This window comes from Aquarana catesbeiana, linkage group LG07 (assembly GCF_042186555.1).
Source record: "Aquarana catesbeiana isolate 2022-GZ linkage group LG07, ASM4218655v1, whole genome shotgun sequence".
NCBI lineage: Eukaryota > Metazoa > Chordata > Amphibia > Anura > Ranidae > Aquarana > Aquarana catesbeiana.
The window spans coordinates 102,176,932-102,200,711 of NC_133330.1; positions in this window are offsets into that span (position 1 = coordinate 102,176,932).

The window sequence follows — 23,780 nt, forward strand, 5'->3', positions numbered from 1 at the left end:
AACAAAAACAAAATAATTGATTGTGCAAGTACAAGCCACCTTCAAGTCAATATTCATTAGATGTAAAAATGGAGCAAACCACGCCTAACATATAACCGCTAGCCTACCGCCCACCGTCATATGACGGCCGGACGGTAAGCCTATTGTTCTGAGTGGACGTCATATGACGTCCACCGTTTAAACAGGGCATGCGCGCGATCGTGAGCGCGCAGCCCTGTACTGTCGGTGGCGGCGTGTCACCGAGACACCGCTCGTCACCGACAGGGGTGAACAGCCACTGCGCATGGCTGTTTACCACGTGATCGGCCGTGATGAAGTCACGGCCGATCACTAATGGTACATCCCGCATTGCACGGCGCATGCGCGCGATCGTGAGCGCGCTGCGCGTGCACGTCGGTGGCGGCGTGTTCCCCGGGAACACTGCTCGTCACCGACGATAGTTTACATCCATTGGCCAGTACTGTGTACCATGTGATCGGCTGTGATCCATTCACAGCCGATCACTAAGTGTAAACAAAGACCTGTCACTAGCTGTTACTAGCCCTTCTCTCCTCACACACCGTTTCCAGTGTGAGGAGAGAAGAGCCAGGAGCAGTGAGTTACAGAACTTTGTATTTGTAGTGTCTGCACCAACACCACTTCTGTCCCATCGCCCCCCCCAATTGTCATCTGTCACCCAACAGTCACCCCATAAAAAGTGCACCTGTCACATAGAGACTGCCATTAGTGACCATCAGCGGTGCCCTGTCACCCACCAGTGACCGTGCCCTGTCACCCGTCACCCATCAGTGACCTGCCCTGTCACCCGTCACCCATCAGTGACCTGCCCTGTCATCCGTCACCCATCAGTGACCTGCCCTGTCACCCGTCACCCATCAGTGACCTGCCCTGTCATCCGTCACCCATCAGTGACCTGCCCTGTCACCCGTCACCCACCAGTGACCGTGCCCTGTCACCCGTCACCCACCAGTGACCATCAGCGGTGCACCCGTCACCCATCAGTGACGTCGCCTGTCAACAATCTGTGACTGTCACTGTCCGTGGCCTGTCACCCATCAGTGACCGTGCCCTCTCACCCGTCACCCATCAGTGACTGTACCCTGTCACCCATCAGTGACCATCAGCGGTGCACCTGTCACCCATCAGTGACCGTCGCCTGTCAACTATCTGTGACCATCGCCCATCACACCATCACCTCTCAGTGAACGTCACCTGCCACCCATCGCACAGCCCATCAGTGACCGTCACCTGCCACCCATCTGTCACCTGTCGCACAGCTACCCGCCACACAGCCATGTCCAAAAGAGGATATACAAGTGAGGAGGCGTTCCAGATCCTCTCTATGACTGATGAGAGCACCGGGGTGCTCTCATCAGAGTCCCATTCTGATTCCGAATCAAGTTCGGCATTTGAGCCGATCGAGAGTAGCAATGGTTCGGATGAAGAATGGGTCCCTGCTAAAAGGGCACGACACTCTGGAACCCAGGAAGTCGCCAGCAACCGGGATTATATTCCCAGTACCAGCTCTGCCACCAGAAATAGGCCCCAGGAAGAAAGGCCCAGTACCAGCGCTGCCGCCAGCAATAGGCCCCAGGAACAAAGGCCCAGTACCAGTGCTGCCACCAGAGATGGGCCCCGCGCACAAATGCCCAGTACCAGTGCTGTCACCAGAGATAGGCCCCTCGCACAAATGCCCAGTACCAGTGCTGCCACATCACACCTGAGTTCCAGCACAGGAAATTCAACTCCCCCAACTACTGGAGTGTCACGTCCCCCAAGAGCCAGGGCCGCTACCTATATGCCAGATGGTCTTGCCAACCCAACATGGCTGCCTTCCAACTCGGGATCACCAAATATTCCCCCTTTCACAGCACAGCCAGGTGTGCAGGCCAACACCCAAAATTTTACAGAGATCAATTTTTTTCACCTGTTTTTGCCCGACACTTTGCTGCAGTTCATTGTCGACCAGACAAATTTGTATGCCCAGCAGTATATTGCCAGCAACCGCCAATCATCTTATGCCCGTCCGTTTGAGTGGAGAGATTTGAATATGGAGGAGTTCAAATTGTTTTTGGGCCTCACCCTAAATATGGGGCTTACAAAAAAAAATGAAGGACATACCTATTGGTCCACCCACCCCATACACCATATGCCCATGTATTCTGCCGCTATGTCCAGGTCCCGATATGAGATGATTATGAGATTCTTTCATTTTAACGACAACACCCAGTGCCCTCCCCGCAATCATCCAAATTCCGATAAGCTGTACAAGATTCGCCCACTAATAAATTCATTTTCCCAACGATTTGCAGAACTTTATGTCCCCGAGAAGATTATATGTGTGGATGAGTCCCTGGTACCATTTTCAGGCCGGCTAGGAATAAAACAGTATATTCCTACCAAAAAAGCCAAATATGGAGTCAAATTTTACAAGCTGTGTGAGAGAGCCACGGGATATCTATATGCATTCCGCATATATGAGGGAAGAGATTCCCAGCTCCAGCCCCCTGAATGCCCGGCCTACATGGGCACAACTGGAAAAATTGTATGGGACCTGGCTTACCCACTTCTAAAAAAAGGCTATCATATATACCTGGACAACTTTTATACCAGCCTGCCCCTTTTCAGACACCTTTATATTGAAAAAACCCTGGCCTGCGGAACTTCAAGAAAAAATAGGAAGGGCTTCCCACAATCCATTGTGAACAAAAGGCTGAAAAAGGGGGAAAGAGCAACACTGAGATGTAATGAAGTGCTGGCCTTGAGGTGGAAGGATAACAGGAACGTGCACATGATGTCCACCATTCATGATGACACTGCAGTTGTAGTTCAGCGAAGACGAGGTCCCATTGAAAAACCGACATGTGTCCAAGACTATAATCTCTACATGGGGGGGGTGGATTTCAATGACCAAATGATTCAGCCCTATTTGTCAATAAGGAGGTCCCGATTCTGGTATAAGAAGGTAGCAATATATCTAATCCATTTGGCCATTTACAATTCCTACATAATCTACACAAAATCCACAGAAAGCCCCGCCTCCTTCCTAAAATTCATAGAAGAAGTAGTCACGTCCCTCATCTATCCACAAAGACCCCTCCCAGAATTACCTCGTTCTGATGCTGTTAGCCGACTTCATGAACGCCACTTCCAGTACAACATTCCACCATCGGAAACAGGCCGAAGACGGCAAAAAAAATGTCGTGTGTGCAGCAGAAGAGGTTTTCGAAAAGATACAAGCTACTATTGTCCCCAGTGTCCCTCCCAACCTGGCCTTTGCATTGGTGAATGCTTCGAACTGTATCATACATCCCCAAGTTATTAGCCCATATTTTCCCCATTTTCGCTGATCATTTTCCATGCTTCCCCAAAATAACCATGCCACTGCCTTCAATGTGAACTGACCCTGGCCTGCTTTTTGACTATGCCTCTGCCTACCGTTTGGACTGCTTCCACATGAACTGACCCTGGCCTGTTTTGACTATGCCTCTGCCCACCGTTTGGACTGCTTGCTCGTGAACTGACCCTGGCCTGTTTTGTGACTACTCTTCTGCCTACCGCTTGGACTGCTTGCACGTTAACTGACCCTGGCTTGTTTTATGGACTATGCTTTTGCCTACCACTTGGACTGATCTGTTGCCCTGCTACTATAGTACACAGGGGTCTCACATATGTGAGGGGCTCCAGAAAAGTTTTTCCGGATGGAGATAACAATTTTTTTGTTTTCTCCCGGTTTTGTAATTTCCGGATTAGGGTCTGGAGTCCGGAGGCTTCATAGAGATTTGGGTGGGTCGAAGCCTCTACCCCTGTGCCCCTGTGCACAGGTCTTACCCGATTGCGGCCCTCAGCCTTCTACTGACTTACTGCCATCATGCCTTTGCCTGCCGCATGAACGGACCACACATCTGCCTGCTACCTGGACTATGCAAATAATTCGCTGTAGCAAGAGGCAGTATGTTTATGAAGGGCTGGAGAGCGGTACAATAATGTGTGTCTGCAGGTAACAGTGTACCAGGACCAATATTATGGCTGTGCTGGCTGTCTCTGCCTGGACAATTCCTATGGACTGTGCTGTGCCGACTATAGACAATATTCCTGCCTGCTGCCTGGATAGTTATTGCTGTCGCTAAGCACATCCCTGACTGCTGCCTGGACCAGTGCTCTCTTCTGTGGACACTACTAAAAGCACAGGTAATACTTTTTTTTTTTAATCCTTTCCGCAATAGAATTTATTTTGGATTGTAATTCTTGGTATGTACATGCTATGTGTTAGAAATATGAAGGGCCTTCAAAAATGATAGGTTGCCAGGAAATTATCTATGTAATGTATGCTCCTAGAACGCCTGATGGTGCTACTTGGATGTTGGGCCACTGTATGTGGCCAAGCTGTGTAAGTCTCACACATGTGGTATCCCCATACTCAGGGGGAGTAGCAGAATGTATTTTGGGGTGTCATTTTTGCTATGTGTTGGAAATATCTTATAAAATGGACAACTTTGTGTAAAAAAAATGCGTTTTTATTTTTTTTCCACATTTTCCAAAAACTTCTGGAAAAAAAATAACCGTTCAAAAGACTCATTATGCCTCATAGATTATACGTTGGGGTGTTTGCTTTCCAAAATGGGGTCATTTTGTTGGCAATTCCTTTGTCCTGGTGCTCCAGGGCCTTCAAAAGTGTAATAGGTGGTTGAGAAATGAGATGTGCAATTTATGCTCGTAGATCGCCTGATGGTGCTACTTCAATGTTGGGCCTTTGTATGTGGCCAGGCTGTGTAAAAGTCCCACACATGTGGTATCGCCATACTCAGGAGGAGTAGCAGAATGTATTTTGGGGTGTAATTTGTTGTATGCATATGCTCTGTGAGAGAAATAACCAGTTAATATGAAAATTTTGAAAAAAAAAAAAAAAAAAAAAATCTTCCTTTTGCAAAGAATTGTGGGAAAAAATTACACCTTAAAAAAACTCACCATGCTACTTACTTAATACCTTGGAATGTCTACTTTCTAAAAAGGGGTCATTTGGGGGGTATTTGTACTTTTCTCACTTGTTAGTACCTCAAGAAATGAGATTCACCTGATGTACTGAAGGCCTGATCAGATGTTTTCAATTTTCAGTGATTGGCACCATAGTTTGTAGACTCTATAACTTTCACAAAGACCAAATAATATACACTAATTTGGGTTATTTTTACCAAAGATATATAGCAGTATAAATTGTGGCCAAAATTTATGAAGAAAAATTACTAATTTGCTAAATTTTATGACAAAAACAAAGAAAAAGGCAATTTTTCACAAAATTTACGGTCTTTTTTTATTTATAGCACAAAAAATAAAAAACCCATTAGTGATTAAATACCACCAAAAGAAAGCTCTATTTGTGTGAAAAAAAGGACACAAATTTCATTTGGGTACAGTGTTGCATGACTGAGTAATAGTCATTCAAAGTGTGAGAGCACCAAAAGCTGAAAATTGGTCTGGGCAGGAAGGGGGTTTAAGTGCCCTGTATTGAGGTGGTTAAACTAAATAAGAAAAACAGAGAAAAAGCTGCAACTAGATTGTAGGATACATACAAAAGCTGATATAGGGTTGTAAAAGCTGCGCTATGGAAAAATATAAATAAATCACTCTATAAAGCATGAGAATCACTCTTCAGAGGATATATGTACATGAGTCACTTTGAAGCCTAAAGCCTCAAAGAAAATGCAAAATTTGCAAATAACACCACAATAAAGTGCATATAGATACATACAAAAACTGATGTAAGGTTATGAAAACTACACTATAAAAAAAATATATATAAGTGTGTAAAAATCACTCTATGGAGTGTGGGAATCACTCTTCAGAGGAATGTGTAAAAGTATGAGTGGCTTTGAAACCTCAAGCCTCAAAGAAAAAATGTGAAGATTAGATATGTGCGAATCACTCTTCAGAGCGTGAAAATAATTTTTCATGGGAAAGTAAATAATTGAGTGACTCAAAAAATTAATTGTATTAATTGTTTGTAAAAAATAAACAATATAAATATTATAAAAAAATATATATAAATATGACTCGCTAAGAGTAAACAGTAAAAAATACCCAAACAAAAAGTCCTTGCAGACAGCACCACACTAGAGTGCATATAGATAAGAAGTAAGGCAGAGAGGTCAGATTAAACACCACATCCCAATTTTTTCTAAAGCATAGAGTAGGGGAGGGGGAGTAACAAACCCCGGGACTTTACCGGTGTTAAGAATAGGAAGAGTATGAAACAGTTACAAAATCGATAAAATTAATTATTTTATTATAAGGATAAAAAACATGAGACCATCCATATCATGAATTGTATGTTCCATTGAAGAGCACATATACAGACACTACCACTCAACATGTTTCGCTTTTTGATGCATCTTCAGGAGTTTTTAGGTGGAATGCATAATATGCTGTGGATAACAAAAGAGACAGGAATGAGACCTCACGTTGGTTATTTTGCTCAACAGAAAAAAATATAATACTATACATATTGGCATACTTTAGGTATGCAGATAATCAAAAAATACAATAATAGTCAAATTGAAACAATTGTACATAGAGTTAGGGAAGAAATGAATCCTACCTGGACTGCATAAAGTCATATAAAAAACTTGATTGGAATAGAAAAATTGCACGTCCCATATGAATTCAAAGTGCCCCGCCTAGAGGTTTATTTTGCATGTAATCGCAGGAGGAAATTAATTATAAATTTTAAAATACAAATTTCCTGAAGAAAGAAACAGGAAAGTATGTAATAAAAGTATGTAATATGTATGTAATAAAAGAATTGAGTATCAAATGTAGATATTAAACAAACAAACTACAAAGGGTAGCTGGAGATAATTACATAATAATTACCTCAGATCCACTGTTGAAAGACATACAATTCATGATATGGATGGTCTAATTTCCTCATGTTTTTTATCCTTCTAATAAAATAATTAATGTTATCGATTTTGTAACTGTGTTTTGCACTCTTCCTATTCTTAACACCGTTAAAGTCCCGGGGTTTGTTACCCCCCCTTTCCCCTACTCTATGCTAGAGTACATATAGATGTGCAAATCACTCATTGAAGGTCATTAGCATAGGAGCAAGATAGTCCTGTATGGCCGTTCTAAGGTGACTAAAAACGCTCATCAAAACCTTCCATATAGCAGTATTCAACAGATGCAAAATCCCTCCACCACATAAAATGAAGGCTTACCAGATAACAAGCTCAATGCACCTGCAGCTAATAACCCAGCCAGGGCCTTTATCCTCCGATTCAGACAAGGCAGCAACTCGCATCCAGAAATCCCAAATGAAGCCAAGCAGGATACTGAACTTGAAGGCAGAACTCGGGAGAAGCAATCCTAGTCACAGGTGGCGGTCTCCATGTCCCAAGAAACCCAAGGAAAAAAGCAGACTCGCCATAGTGTAAAAACCAGTTAATCCAATTTATTATAAAAATAGAGCACACTTACTCAAAGGGCTAAAAAAACTTGGTGTGAACCTTGGGTGGCTGTCCAGGATTTCATTTATCCTAACAAAGTTGATTTGGTATTTGGACTCTCATTAAACCTCCCCTGGGTTTAAGCAATTTACTGTATATTTTAGATTATGGGGCTATTACTTCTCTCGGGCAGGGATTACCCACAATTTGAGTTTGGTCATGTGCCCCCAAATTTAATTAATTACATTTTTTTGGTTGGTGCTGACAGCCCTTTTATCAGTTAATTTTTTATTTTATCATTTTTTTGTGTCCTCCAGTGGTGGATCGTTTTTCAATTTAATTGGCATCGACCGGCCTATTTATAATTTTTGTATCTAACGGTCATTCTTAGTTTGACCATTGGTGGCAGTAACGATGCAGTTTAGTGCATTTGCCTCCTTAAAGTGTTTGTTAACCCAAAAAAAAAAAATACAGATCCTGGTCCTTTAAAGCAGATTAAACAGCACAGTGCTTGTGCTGTGTAATCTGCCCCTCTCTAAACTGTAAAAAAACCCCTCCCTGAATCTGCCACTTCCTGTATGCCCCCTCTAAACTGACTACGATAACCAGGGCTACTCAGCCCTGATCACCGTGGTCAAAGTGCGTCCCTCCATCATACGCTGCCCTCCTCTCCTCTCTCCCACCTCACCCCCCTCCTTCCTGCCTGTCAACACCCTCTCTGTCCCCGCTCTGTCCCCCCCCCGCCCCTATTATTTAAAATAAAAAACCTAAAATTGTCACTGCCAGCCTCTCTATTAGAGGCTGGCATACAACACTGTGTAAATCTTTTCTAAAAAAACGAGCAGTGTAAATAGCTATTTAGAGCTGTCTTCAGGCCGTTCATGTGATCTCCCCAGCTTACGTCAGATTGAGATCACGGTCTCTCCTGTAGTAGCCGTGTATTGGAGCTGAAAAGTGGCCGCAAGTCACATGACCGACCTGAAAAGAGCTCTAAATAGCTATTTACACTGCTTGTTTTTAGAAAGGATTTACACAGTGTTGTATGCCAGCCTCTAATAGATTTAAATTTGATCCCTTAAGTATATTTTCACCTAATTGTTTTTCCCTTGCCTGTTCCTTTAATTAGGTTTATAGTCTTGTTGTTTTTTCTCCCCCTTTTTCTTTCTTTTAATTTATTTTTGTTAATATGAGTTTTTCCAGCCTCTATAATGGATGATTGCCATTTTCCCACTTCCAAGATGGACGGCTGTGTTTGTCCACCTGAGGTTTAAACCGAGGCGTAGTCCTAATTGTTTGTACATTTAAGCCAAGATTCAGAGCGTCGCCCGTGCCCCAGGACGATGTCATATTGTGCCGAAACGTGTCGGGAGGAGGGACGTGCTGATGTCACTGCGCTGTTGTAAACCCGCAGGGAAGGGTGTTTGTGCTTAGTCGGCCAGCTTTATAATACATGCTGTTTTTTTAGCTCTTTGAGTAAGTGTGCTCTACTTTTATAATAAATTGGATCCATTGTTTTTTACACTATGGTGAGTCTGCTTTTTTCCTTGGGTTTCTTGGGACATGGAGACCGCCACCTGTGACTAGGATTGCTTCTCCCGAGTTTTGCCTTTAAGTTCAGTATCCTGCTTGGCTTAATTTGGGATTTCTGGATGTGAGTTGCTGCCTGGTCTGAATCAGAGGATAAAGGCCCTGGCTGGGTTATAGGCCGCAGGCGCATTAAGCTTGCTGTCTGGTAAGCCTTCATTTTATGTGGTGGAGGGATTTTGCATCTGTTGAATATTGCCATATGGAAGGTTTTGATGAGCAGTTTTAGTCACCTTAGAGCGACCATACAGGACTATCTTGTTCCTATGCTAATGACCTTCAATGAGTGATTTCCACATCAATATGCACTCTAGTGTGGTGCTATCTGCAAGGACTTTTTGTTTGGGGATTTATTACTGTTTACTGTTTTATATTTATATAAACACATATCCTCTGAAGAGTGATTCACACACTTTATAGAGCGATTTATGCATTAGATGTACCTTTGGCAGCAATTACAATCTTGATGCCCCGTACACACGGTCGGATTTTCCGACGGAAAATGTGTGATAGAACCTTGTTGTCGGAAATTCCGACCGTGTGTAGGCTCCATCACACATTTTCCATCGGATTTTCCGACCCACAAAGTTTGAGAGCAGGATATAAAATTTTCCGACAACAAAATCCATTGTCAGAAATTCCGATCGTGTGTACACAAATCCGACGGACAAAGTGCCCCGCATACTCAGAATAAATAAAGGGATGAAAGCTATTGGCCACTGCCCTGTTTATAGTCCCGACGTACGTGTTTTATGTCACCGCGTTTAGAAAGATCGGATTTTCCGACAACTTTGTGTGACCGTGTGTATGCAAGACAAGTTTGAGCCAACATCCGTCGGAAAAAATCCTAGGATTTTGTTGTCGGAATGTCCGAACAAAGTCCGACCGTGTGTACGGGGCATAAGTCTGTTTGGACATGTCTCTACCACATGCACATTCCTCTTTGGCACGGACGACTAGCGGCAGTGCAAATGACAGCAGCAGGAATTTACTGATTCTTCAGCTGTTTCTGCCACCTAGGAGCGGCTATCCAAGGTTGTCTACCTTGTCAACGATTATGTATGGTGATCGCTGCTGGTAATTACTTCCTGGGCAGACATCCTTGGAAAGCAGTAGCTGCTGCCGACCTGTCTTTGAAGTGAAGTGTACAGGGCTCGGTGGCCGCAGCCAGTTGCTCCCAGGTCTGAAGATTTCTGCCATTGTCATTCACACTGGCACTAGTTGTCTGGGCAAATGTAGCCTTATAGACGCTATACAAGGGAACTGTCTTGCAGAAGACAGTACTCCTATGGGCTTGTTTCCACCAGCGAGCCACACTGAATATATGCCTCTGGTGTGGACTGGGAGACACAGTGTCAATGCGCCCATCTCAGCACATCACATTGTTTACTATTATTTTCACAGAACATTATTTAAATGTCATAACTGACATTTCAATTCAGTTCTATTCACTGCATGTAGTATTTTTTTTCCCCTGAACAGCACGTGGGCGGTGTCTACTCGCCCTGCACATGGGGGTACATGTTCACGTGGAGCATGCTCATCATTGCCTGGGACCAGGCAGGAGCTGCAGTCATGTGAAAAATCGAACTTTAAAGCAATATCCCAGCTCTGAGATGAGCTTCCACTGTGTGCAGCAATAAAGTGCAGAGTTCCTCTGAAAAGTGACTTGTCCTTATTACACACTTGTAACTTGTATGTCACATTAGGAGGGACGTGCTGAGCCTCTGCCCGCTCCACCAGTACAGCACACCTCTGTTACCTCACTCCCAGTAACATAATGGGGTCCCGCCGAGCACCTAGCGCGGACCTCATGTGTGCTCATCAACTCTTTCACTTTGTGTACCTCATAACCAGGCCATTGATCTCTATAACATAGGTTTGGTTCCAGTTGCTATTGGATACTGACAGCTAGGAAGGGAGCCAGACAACCACCTTGCTACCTTAGGACCTGTCACCTTACCAGATACCGCGCCTAATGATTGGTTGCTTGTAGCTTGTTCTTCCCTTTGGTTACCCATAGCAACTACCTCCTCTTCCTTGTTTTGCTGAGTTAACCCTTTGCAGTAGTGTTGTTACTTCATTCCCCTTTGTGCTTCACAGTCCATGGGCATAGCATCAGGCTCCATGCTGCAGGGGGCCCGTGCGGTCTCCCGGTCACTGTGATGGGGAAAGCAGAATCGGCGTCAGAGTGCAATGTCAGCAGCCAGGAGATTCCCCACTAATTATTTAAATGAGAAGCTCTGAGCTTTTGATGCCATTTTCAAGTCCTGAGCAGGGAGCCAGTGCGTAGCTAGCGGAGGGAGAATGGGGAAGCCATCCCAGGATGGGAAAATGTCAGTGCTGACAACCAGGCGGGGGCAGAAACCAAGCTGTCACAGGACTGAGCGAGCCAGGAGGAGGAGGAGAGCACCGGCTGGGAGCTGGAAACCGCTGTCATTGGTGAGGTAAGACACTGGTAAGACCCATTGACACAGACACACACCTCCCTACCCTCCTCACAACTATGGTTGCCACCTCATCCCTTTAACCGCTTCAATACCCAGCCATAGGCAAATGACGCCCACAGATGGGATCTCCCATCCTGGGTGGGCGGCATATGATGGCCTAGGCTTTCCGCCACTACTGCGGGCCCCGGGGGGCCCATGGCGATCGGGGTTCTGTTGTGTCCCTCGGGACACAGCCGTTCCCCGATGGGGGTATTGGAGTGGCGGTCGGCGGCGGAGCTTCGGGAGCGGCGGACCTGGCAGAGCGGTGATCGGGGCTGAGGCTTTTCCCTTGGATACAGCTCAGCCCTGATCAGTGTAGCCAATGAAATGGCTCTTTACCACGTGACCGGCTGTGTCCAATCACAGCCGGTCACTAATGTAAACAAAACACTGTGTGTAACTGCTGTTGCTGGGTTCTCCTCTTCACACACCGATCCAGTGTGAGGAGGAGATCAGCTAACAGTGAGTTACACATTGTACTATACACATATGTACTACTGTGCCCAGATTGCCCCCCCTAAATAAAGAGTACCTGTCATCTAGAGTACCTGTCATCAGGAGTACCTGTCATCAGGAGTACCTGCCACCAGAGTACCTGCCACCAGAGTACCCGCCACCTCACCACCTGCCACCTCATCACCTGCCACCTCACCACCTGCCACCAGAGTACCTGCCACCAGAGTACCCGCCACCAGAGTACCCGCCACCTCATCACCTGCCACCTCACCACCTGCCACCAGAGTACCCGCCACCTCACCACCAGAATACCTGCCACCAGAGTACCCGCCACCTCACCACCAGCCACCAGAGTACCTGCCACCAGAGTACCCGCCACCTCACCACATGCCACCAGAGTACCTGCCACCAGAGTACCCGCCACCTCACCACCTGCCAGTGTGAGGAGGAGATCAGCTAACAGTGAGTTACACATTGTACTATACACATATGTACTACTGTGCCCAGATTGCCCCCCCTAAATAAAGAGTACCTGTCATCAGGAGTACCTGTCATCAGGAGTACCTGTCCATCAGGAGTACCCGCCACCTCACCACCTGCCACCAGAGTACCTGCCACCAGAGTACCTGCCACCTCACCACCTGCCACCAGAGTACCTGGCGTACCCGCCACCAGAGTACCCGCCACCTCATCACCCGCCACCTCACCACCTGCCACCAGAGTACCTGCCACCAGAGTACCCGCCACCAGAGTACCCGCCACCTCATCACCTGCCACCAGAGTACCTGCCACCAGAGTACCCGCCACCTCACCACCAGAATACCTGTCACCAGAGTACCCGCCACCTCACCACCTGCCACCAGAGTACCTGTCACCTCACCAGAGTACTCGCCACCTCACCACCTGCCACCAGAGTACCTGCCACCAGAGTACATACAGCCAGTCAGCCACTATGTCTTGAAAGGTGTACACCCCAGAAGAGGCATACCAAATACTCATTCTGACTGATGAGAGCAACGGGGAGCTCTCACCGCTCAGTTCTGATTCAGATTCTGGTTCGGAATATGAGCCCCCCGAAGGCAGCAAATCAGGATCCGAATCAGAGGAGGAAGCAGTCTGTCCAAAAAGACGACAGTCTGAACACCAGGCCGCTACCAGCAGTGCCAACAGCGGCAGACGCCAGGAGGTGGGGCCCAGTACAAGCGCTGCTAGACCCCAGGAGGAAAGGCCCAGTACAAGTGCACGCCAAAGAATTAGGGCCCAAACCCAGCTTCCAGATGCCTTGGCAAACCCATTGTGGCTACCTTCTACCACAGGGTCAGCCACGACCCCCCCTTTTACAGCACAGCCAGGTGTGCAGGTCAACACTGCAGGTTTTTCCCGAATGTTTTTTTTTTTATTTTTATTTTTCCCTGACGAATTGATTCAAGGCATCGTGGACCAAACCAATCTCTTTGCCCAACAATTCATTGCAACCAACCCCAGCTCCAGCTATGCCCGCCCTTTTGAATGAAACAGTGGTGTTTTTAGGCCTAACGCTCAACATGGGGCTTACAAAAAAAATGAAATGCATAAGTATTGGTCGACCAAACCCATCCACCATATGCCAATTTTTCAGCCATGTCCAGGTCCCGATACGAAATTATAATGCGCTTCCTGCATTTCTGTGACAACTCACAGTGCCCCCCCCCCCGAAATCACCCAAACTTTGACAAACTATATAAAGTTCGCCCCCTAATTAATTTTTTTTCCAAGAAGTTTGCTGAACTTTATGCCCCTGACAAAAACATATCTGTGGACGAATCCCTGGTGCATTTCACAGGCCGGCTGGTAATCAAGCAATATATCCCCAGTAAGAGGGCGAGGTACGGCTTGAAGCTTAACAAGCTTTGTGAAAGCGCCACCGGTTATGTGCACTCATTTCACATGTACAAAGGCAAATTGTACAGTTGGCATTGTTTGGGAGTTGGCATTCCCACTCCTCCAAAAGGGGTATCATATTTACATGGACAACTATTACACTAGTTTGCCCCTTCTCCGCCACCTATATCTAAAAAAAACTTTGGCCTGTGGTACAACAAGGAAAAACCGAAAGGGTTTCCCACAGCGTCTTGTCACCACAACCAAAGTGGGGAATCGACAAGCTTGAGGAACGAGGAAGTGTTGGCTGTGAAGTGGAGGGATAGGAAAGATGTGTACATCATGTCCACCATCCACGATGACACCTCGGTGGAACTTCACAAAGACGCGGTACCGTTCGCAAGCCTTCCTGTATCAACAACGAGTACAATAAATACAGGGGGGGGGGGGGTGGATTTAAATGATCAAATGTTGCAGTCCTATCTTTCAACAAGGAAATCCCTCTTCTGGTACAAAAAAGTCACAATTTACCTATTTCATTTGGCCCTTTTAAATTCTTTCATCATCTACCAAAAATCAACAGAAACACCTACCACCTTCATAAAGTTTATTGAAGACATTGTCACTGCTCTGATCTATCAGCAAGTATCCCCCCCAGAAAGCATTCGCTCCGATTGTGTCAGCAGACTACATGAGCACCATTTCCCAGACCATATTCCACCAACAGGATCCGGAAGACGACGCCAAAAAGAAATGCCGGGTGTGCACCAAAAGAGGAATTAGGAGAGATACCAGCTTCCATTGTCCCGACTGTCCCTGCCAACCTGGCCTTTGCATCAGAGAATGCTTCAAGCGATATCACACTCTGGAAAACTATTAGCCCATATTTCTAATACTGCCATTTTCCTGTTTTCAATTCCTGTCCTGAATATTTCCCTGCCTCAACCAACCATATCATTGTCTTCCATGTGAAATGACCCTGGCCTGTTTCTCGACTATGCCTCTGCCTACCGTCTGCATTGCTTTTCCGCCATGTTTTTGCCTTTCACGTGAACTGACCCTGGACTGTATCGACTATGCCTCTGCCTACCGTCTATTTCTGCCTTTTACCTGCACTGACCCTGGCCTGTTGACCATGTTTTTGCCTGCCCTTTGGATTGATCTTTCACCCTGCTACACAGGGGTCTCACATATGTGAGGGGCTCCAGAATAGTGTTCTGAGTTCAGAAAACCAGTTTTTGGTTTTCTGTGTTCCCAGAACAGGGTCTGGTTGCCCGGAGGCTTCAAAGCGATTTGGGTGGGAGAAGCCTCTACCCCTGTGCCCATTCTTTCCTGACCGATGCCCTAAGCTTGATGGTACCGCCTGGTCCCTGGACAAATACTCTGGCTGTGCTGACTATACCTCTGCCTGCTGCATGTACTAACTATGGACAGCATTTCTGCCTGCTGCATGGACGATCCTTTGATCCTTTTGCTGCTGCTGACCACATCCCTGCCTGCTATCTGGACCAATGCTTTGGCTGTGCTGACATCTCTACCTGTACTGACTATTCCTGCCTGCTGCCTGTTTTGCTGTCACTGTCCACATTCCTGCCTGCTGCCTGGACCGATGCTCTCCTCTGTGGACCACTGCACTACTAAAACCGCAGTTAATCTTTTCTTTACCCTTTACTCAGCAGAATGTATTTTGATTTGTAATTGGTATGTACAGTACATGCTATGTGTTAGAAATATGAAGGGCCTTCAACAATGTGATAGGTTGGCAGGAATTTCTGTTTGTAATGTATGCTCCTAGAACAACTGACAGTGCTACTTGGATGTTGGGCCTCTGTATGTGGCCAGGCTATGTAAAAGTCTCACACATGTGGTATCGCCATACTCAGAAGGAGTAGCAGAATGTATTTTGGGGTGTCCTTTTTGCTATGTACATGCTGTGTGTTGGACATATCTTATAAATGGACAACTTTGTGTAAAAAAAAATGAACCATTTTAATTTTTTTTCCACATTTTCCAAAAACTTCTGTAAAAAAATGAACCATTCAAAAGACTCATTATGCCTCATAGCTTATACGTTGGGGTGTTAGCTTTCCAAAATGGGGTCATTTTGTGGGCGTTTCCATTGTCCTGGTGCTCCAGGGCCTTCAAAATTGTAATAGGTGGTTGAGAAATGAGATGTGTAATTTATGCTTGAAGAACGCCTGACGGTGCTACTTGGATGTTGGGCCTCTGCATGTGGCCAGGCTGTGTAAAAGTCTCACACATGTGGTATCGCCATACTCAGGAGGAGTAGCAGAATGTATTTTGGGGTGTCAGTTTTGCTATGTACATGCTATGTGTTGGTAATATCTTAGAAATGGACAACTTTGTATAAAAAAATGCGTCTTCATTTGTTTTCCACATATTCCAAAAACTTCAGGAAAAAAATAAACCATTCAAAAGACTAATTATGCCTCATAGATTATACATTGGGGTGTTAGCTTTCCAAAATGGGGTCATTTTGTGGGCGTTTCCATTGTCCTGGTGCTCCAGGGCCTTCAAAATTGTAATAGGTGGTTGAGAAATGAGATGTGTAATTTATGCTTGTAGAACGCCTGACGGTGCTACTTGGATGTTGGGCCTCTGTATGTGGCCAGGCTGTGTAAAAGTCTCACACATGTGGTATCGCCATACTCGGGAGGAGTAGCAGAATGTATTTTGGGGTGTCAGTTTTGCTATGTACATGCTATGTATTGGTAATATCTTATAAATGGACAACTTTGTATAAAAAAATCCTTTTTCATTTTTTTTCCACATATTCCAAAAACTTCGGGAAAAAAATGAACCATTCAAAAGACTTATTATGCCTCATAGATTATATGTTGGGGTGTTAGCTTTCCAAAATAGGGTCATTTTGTGGGTGTTTCCATTGTCCTGGTGCTCCAGGGCCTTCAAAATTGTAATAGGTGGTTGAGAAATGAGATGTGTAATTTATGCTCCTAGAATGCCTGAAGCTGCTATTTTAATGTTGGGCCTCTGTATGTGGCCAGGCTGTGTAAAAGTCTCACACATTTGGTATCGCCATACTCAGGAGGAGTAGCAAAATGTATTTTGAGGTGTCATTTTTGCTATGTACATGCTATGTGTTGGAAATATCTTATGAATGGACAGCTTTGTGTAAAAAAAAAAAAATGCGTTTTCATTTTTTCCCACAGTTTCCAAAAACTTCTGAAAAAAAATGAACCGTTCAAAAGACTCATTATGCCTCATAGATTATACATCAGGGTGTTAGCTTTCCAAAATGGGGTCATTTTGTGGGCGTTTCCATTGTCCTGGTGCTCCAGGGTCTTCAAAACTGTAATAGGTGGTTGAGAAATGAGATGTGTAATTTATGCTCGTAGAACGCCTGATGGTGCTACTTCAATGTTGGGCCTCTGTATGTGGCCAGGCTGTGTAAAAGTCTCACACATGTGGTATCGCCATACTCGGGAGGAGTAGCAGAATGTATTTTGGGGTGTCAGTTTTGCTATGTACATGCTATGTGTTGGAAATATCTTATAAATGGACAACTTTGTATTAAAAAAATGCGTTTTCATTTTTTACCCCACATATTTCAAAAACTACTGGAAAAAAATTAACCGTTAAAAAGACTCATTATGCCTCATAGATTATAGTTGGGGTGTTAGCTTTCCAAAATGGGGTCATTTTGTGGGCGTTTCTATTGACTTGGTGCTCCAGGGCCTTCAAAACTGTGATAGGTTGTCATCAAATGAGATGTGCAATTTATGCTCGTAAAACGCCTGACGGTGCTAGTTGGATGCTAGACCTCTGTATGTGGCCAGGCTGTGTCTCATTATGCCTCATAGATTATATGTTGGGGTGTTAGCTTTCCAAAATAGGGTCATTTTGTGGGTGTTTCCATTGTCCTGGTGCTCCAGGGCCTTCAAAATTGTAATAGGTGGTTGAGAAATGAGATGTGTAATTTATGCTCCTAGAATGCCTGAAGCTGCTATTTTAATGTTGGGCCTCTGTATGTGGCCAGGCTGTGTAAAAGTCTCACACATTTGGTATCGCCATACTCAGGAGGAGTAGCAAAATGTATTTTGAGGTGTCATTTTTGCTATGTACATGCTATGTGTTGGAAATATCTTATGAATGGACAGCTTTGTGTAAAAAAAAAAAATGCGTTTTCATTTTTTCCCACAGTTTCCAAAAACTTCTGAAAAAAAATGAACCGTTCAAAAGACTCATTATGCCTCATAGATTATACATCAGGGTGTTAGCTTTCCAAAATGGGGTCATTTTGTGGGCGTTTCCATTGTCCTGGTGCTCCAGGGTCTTCAAAACTGTAATAGGTGGTTGAGAAATGAGATGTGTAATTTATGCTCGTAGAACGCCTGATGGTGCTACTTCAATGTTGGGCCTCTGTATGTGGCCAGGCTGTGTAAAAGTCTCACACATGTGGTATCGCCATACTCGGGAGGAGTAGCAGAATGTATTTTGGGGTGTCAGTTTTGCTATGTACATGCTATGTGTTGGAAATATCTTATAAATGGACAACTTTGTATTAAAAAAATGCGTTTTCATTTTTTACCCCACATATTTCAAAAACTACTGGAAAAAAATTAACCGTTAAAAAGACTCATTATGCCTCATAGATTATAGTTGGGGTGTTAGCTTTCCAAAATGGGGTCATTTTGTGGGCGTTTCTATTGACTTGGTGCTCCAGGGCCTTCAAAACTGTGATAGGTTGTCATCAAATGAGATGTGCAATTTATGCTCGTAAAACGCCTGACGGTGCTAGTTGGATGCTAGACCTCTGTATGTGGCCAGGCTGTGTAAAAGTCTCACACATGTGGTATCACTATACTCAGGAGGAGTAGCAGAATGTATTTTGGGGTGTCATTGCAAGTATGCATGTGCTATGTGAGAGAAATAACTTGTTATTATGACAATTTTGTGCAAAAAAAAAAAAAATGTTTTCCAAGAATTGTGGGAAAATATTACAACTTCAAAATACTCACCATGCCTCTTACTAAATACCTTGGAATGTCTGCTTTCCAAAAAGGGGTAATTTGGGGGGTATTTGTACTCTCCTGGCTTGTTAGGGCCTCAAGAAATGATAGGCCTTCATTACATCATGTGTTTAGATGTGATCATTTTTCAATGATTTGCACCATAGCTTGTAGACTCTATAACTTTCACAGAGACCAAATAATATACACTAATTTGGGTTATTTTTCTAAAGATATGTAGCAGTATATATTTTGGCTCAAATTTATGAAGAAAAATTGCATATTTACAAAATTTTACAATAGAAACTAAAAAAAAGTGTTTTTTTCAAAAATTTCTCGCTTTTTTTGCTTATATTGCAAAAAAAAAAAAAAAAACAGCTGTGATTAAATACAACCAAAAGAAAGCTATGTTTGTGAGAAAAAAATGATAAAAATTTGGTTTGGGTACAGTGTAGCATGACTGAGTAGTTGTCATTCAAAGTGTGAGAGCGCTGAAAGCTAAAAATTGGTCTGGAAAGGAAGGGTGTATAAAAGCCCTGTATTGAAGTGGTTAAACCTGAACACATATTAATTACACAGGTTCTGTGGCTGATTAAGTTGGTAATTAAACTCACTTGGTGCCTTATCTGCATTTGATTAGCCTCAGAACCTGTATAATTCATATGTGTTCGGGTTTAAAGGGATGAGGTGGCAGCTCTACTCACAACACCTGCTGATAGTCACAAAAAATCCTCAAAAAAAACCCCTAACACCTCCTGAGGGGCCACGAGGGGCTGCAGGCTCCAGAGGCTGCAGATTTTACTGTGTCAGTTTAAGCAGGATGAGCAGAAGGGGGGACTGGGTGGGGGTCATCTGTCATTTCCTGGTGACGGGGGGGGGGGGGGGGGGGGGCATCTGTCATTACCTGGTGGGGGGAGAATGTGTGATTACCAGAAGATGGATTCATCTGTCATTACCAGGAAGGGGGGTGTCAACTTTCCACAATATCCTGCACCTCCACATCACTGCAACCTGGCCATGAGATAGGCAACTGGGTGCTGTTTCATAATGTATAAAAATAGGGTGTGGTATCTCCAGTGGCGCACTCTCTGATCAGCCCCCAGTACAGTACCCCCCTCCCACCTTGCTCAGCCCTGCACAGCTGTGCACGTGCACACGAGATGGGGGGCAGGGAGGCCACACCCCGAGATGCCGGGTGAACGCGGTGGGCTTGTATGCGCATCTGGAAGGCAGAGGGTTCATCTAGGCTCTTTTACATGCAAGCCCACCACTTTCACCCGGCAGCGCAGAGTATGGCATGCCTGCCCCCACCTTGTGTGCACGTGCTGCCGACAGCAGGAGAGAGAGAAAGCCATCATACAGCTACCATATTTTGGCATGCTGTAGGAGTATCTTGGTGCACGGTGGAAGCAGCGGGTGGTAGTGAGGGGTCCCAGGTCAACGTTTGCATCGGTGCCCACAAGCTTCGAGCTATGCCTCTGTCACAGACCCAGGTTCTATTGATACGCCAGCACCCAACATGCACCCCTTTAAATAACTTCAGACCGGACTCATAGCAGTATAAAAACTTTACTGAAGAAACTCAACATAACAGAATAACAGGCAAAAGTCTCTCTCCTGACTAACCCTAACTGTAGTGTGAACTGACACCACTGGAAACAAGACACATAGCCTTGTCAATGTCCTGAGGCTGTGCTGGAAATAGCTGCCAGTGTAGCCATAACGCATGTGGCTTGAACGAGACCTTACATCTATGTAGGGAGGAGGACTGGGCTCACTCCTTCGTGAATGAGAGCAATCACAGGAGATTTGTATATTACACAGGGAAAAGAGCAAAGCTAAGTATACTGTACATACATAGATTATTTTTGGGCAACCTGTAGCCTGAACGAAAAGAAATTAAGGGCTCTTTCAAACAGGCAGCCAAGGGGCAGTAAAAACAGGCAGCTGAGCCATGGATTTACAGCCCCTCAGCCACCCACCCTAATTGTAGCAATACAGCTGAACAAGGTTGGACATATGCTTTACACAAAGTCCCAAACCTTTTTAATCATATAGCCAAATGTCGGGGATGGAGGTACATTCCAATGTCCTCATATAAAGTCCCAAACCGTTTCTTCTTTTCTTTTTAAAGTTGGATGCATGCTTTGTTTCACGTCTGCAGCATTTTTAACTTGAGGTGCAGGCAGTGCTGCCTGTCAAACTTGTTCTTTGCGTTCAGTATCACAGAACAGCAACTGCAAGCCGAACACTTGGCTCACAATTGCGTCACGGTCCCTCAATGTAACACTGCCATCTTAAATACAAGGGAAAAACACATAAACAGCTAGCGGTAGTGCCTCCTGAATTTCTGTCAGCTACTGCTATGCCACCTTTTGCAAAGTAATACATTTTCAGAGGGCAGTACTGCATGTCTGAAAGAAGACTAATGCCCTGTACACACCATCGGTTTTCCTGTCAGAATAAACTCTGAAGGTTTTTCCGACGGAGTTCTAACGGAATTCCGCTCAAGCTGTCTTGCATACACACGGTCACACCAAATTCCGACTGTCCAGAACACGGTGACGTACAACACGTACGATGGGACTAGAAAACGGAAGTTCAATAGCCAGTAGCCAATAGCTTCCGTCTCGTACTTGCTTTAGAGCATGCATCATTTTTGGAACGTCAGAACAACATACAGACGAGCGATTTTCCCGATTTGGAATTGGTTCCGTCTGAAAAATTCAGAACATGTTCTCTTTCTAGGTCCGTCAGAATTTTTGACGTAAAAAGTCCGATGGGGCATACACATGATCGGAATATACGATGAAAAGCTCCCGTCGGACTTTTTCTGTCGGACATTCCGCTCGTGTGTACGCGGCATAACAGATTCCTCCATCCATGTTATACAGCATGGATGGAGGAATCTCCTGTTGCTGCTATTGTATTCGGAATACCCAAACAATGACTGTGTCATCTGATTGGATGCAGCCGCTGTTTGACCAACAATTTTCTGCATGTTTTTTCTGATTCTTCCAATAAAGGATGTCAGGCAGAAGCTGGCCGACAGTGAAATTCACTAGGAAACGATTTTGGGTTCCTCAAAAACAGGCCAAACTTGTATAGTGTGTACCCAGCTGACTTAAAACTAAAGACAGACTTTTTTTTGTCATTCTGGAGAATAAGGGAGGGTTACAATCCCATCAATTATTTTTTCTCTATCGGTGTCTCGGTTCACACTTGTGCAATGCGGGAACCAGCACGGGTTCCTGCATCGCATCTCACTCGCAGGCAGTTCACACTGCTCTCTGCGAATCGCTGCGAGTGTCAATGTAAGGGTAATGGCACCCCAAAACGGTTTGCAGATTGCAGTGCACCCATGCAATTCGATTCCAGTGCGGACCAAAAAAAGGGTCCTGCGCCATTTTGGTGCAAATGCAACTTCAGCCATACAGTTTGTATAGCTGAATTTGCATTGCACAGACATCGCATGTGATCTACACAGCAATATTGTGCAAATCACATGCTGTGTCCCATTAGGGAGATTTTTTTTCACTTCCTATCCCATAGCCAAAACAGGAAGTGAGAGGAAATCCTTCCAAAGTGAGAGAATCCCAGGGTGTCACCAGATCTAGTGTTGCCCATGGAGTGTTGCCCTTCTATTTCTGTTCTGGTGAAAAACTGATAATGGTAAACAGGACCAATAGAGAGGGTAAATCTCCCTACCGGGGGCACAGACAGCAATACATTTCTGACAGGGGCTCTAATCCCTCTTCACTCTGTTCACAACCAGAATGACTAGTTTAGCCTTTTTGCTGCTCACAGAACAAGCAGAGAAGGTTTCTCCCAGTCTTAGTACATGGCATCTGTGCAGGGTATTACAGGGCACTGATGGAAGGACAATCCATGGCAGGGCCAGGACAAGGGGTGGGCAGGAGGGCAAACTGCCCTGGGCACTGTAAGGTGGGGGGCGCCATAAGGAGATTTGGGGGAGGGGATTTGTGTTGGAAGGGGGCATTTGGAGGGTGACAGGGGGTAAGTATTGTTCTAGGGGTGGGGGTTCTAAGAGTGGTGATTTAGGGGGATTTGTGTTGAGAGGGGGAATGGGGGAAGAAGATTTGAAATGAAAAGTTTTCCCTATGGGGTTTTATTGCCAGCAAAATATTAATTAAAGAAAAATTATTATTCTTTCTTCCTTAGAAAAATATACATTTTTATTTAGTAAAGGGGGGGGGGAGAAGATATGTACTAGGAGAGGAAATTTTAGGGGTAGAGGATCTGTGCTAGAAAGGGTGAATTGTTTTTTTGGGTGGGGTGGGGGGGATTTGAGCTGGGGGGGGATTTTGCGGATGGGGGGGGGGGGGGGGTACACCTCCCAACATTTTGAGATGGGAATGAGGGACACCTACTAGCAAATGTATGTAGGCATAGGACACGCCCCTGCCACACCCCCTTAAAGGAGGATTAACCAATAAAATGTTAATTAAATCCACAAGGGCTTTATTTTTAGCACTACTATTCCTTTATACTGGCTTTTAAAGTTTACAAATGCAGCAATTTAGAATTTGGAAGAAAGGTTTAGCACTGGGAAACACTTTTTGAAATATAAAAAGTAGATTTTTTTTATACTACTATATGGATCAGACCAAAATGAGGGACAAATGAGGAGGAAAGAGGGACAGAGGGACATTGCCCGAAATCAGGAACAGTCCCTTAAAATCAGGGACAGTTGGGAGCTATGGGATTTGTACTGGGAGGGGGGGTTTCATTGGGGGGGGGGGATTTGTACTGGGAGGGGTTTTTTTGGGGGGGGGGGATTTGTACTGGGAGGGGTTTTTTTTTGGGGGGGGGATTTGTACTGGGAGGGGTTTTTTTTGGGGGGGGATTTGTACTGGGAGGGGTTTTTTTGGGGGGGGGATTTTACTGGGAGGGGGGTTTATGGGGGGGATTTGTACTGGGAGGGGGTGTTTCAT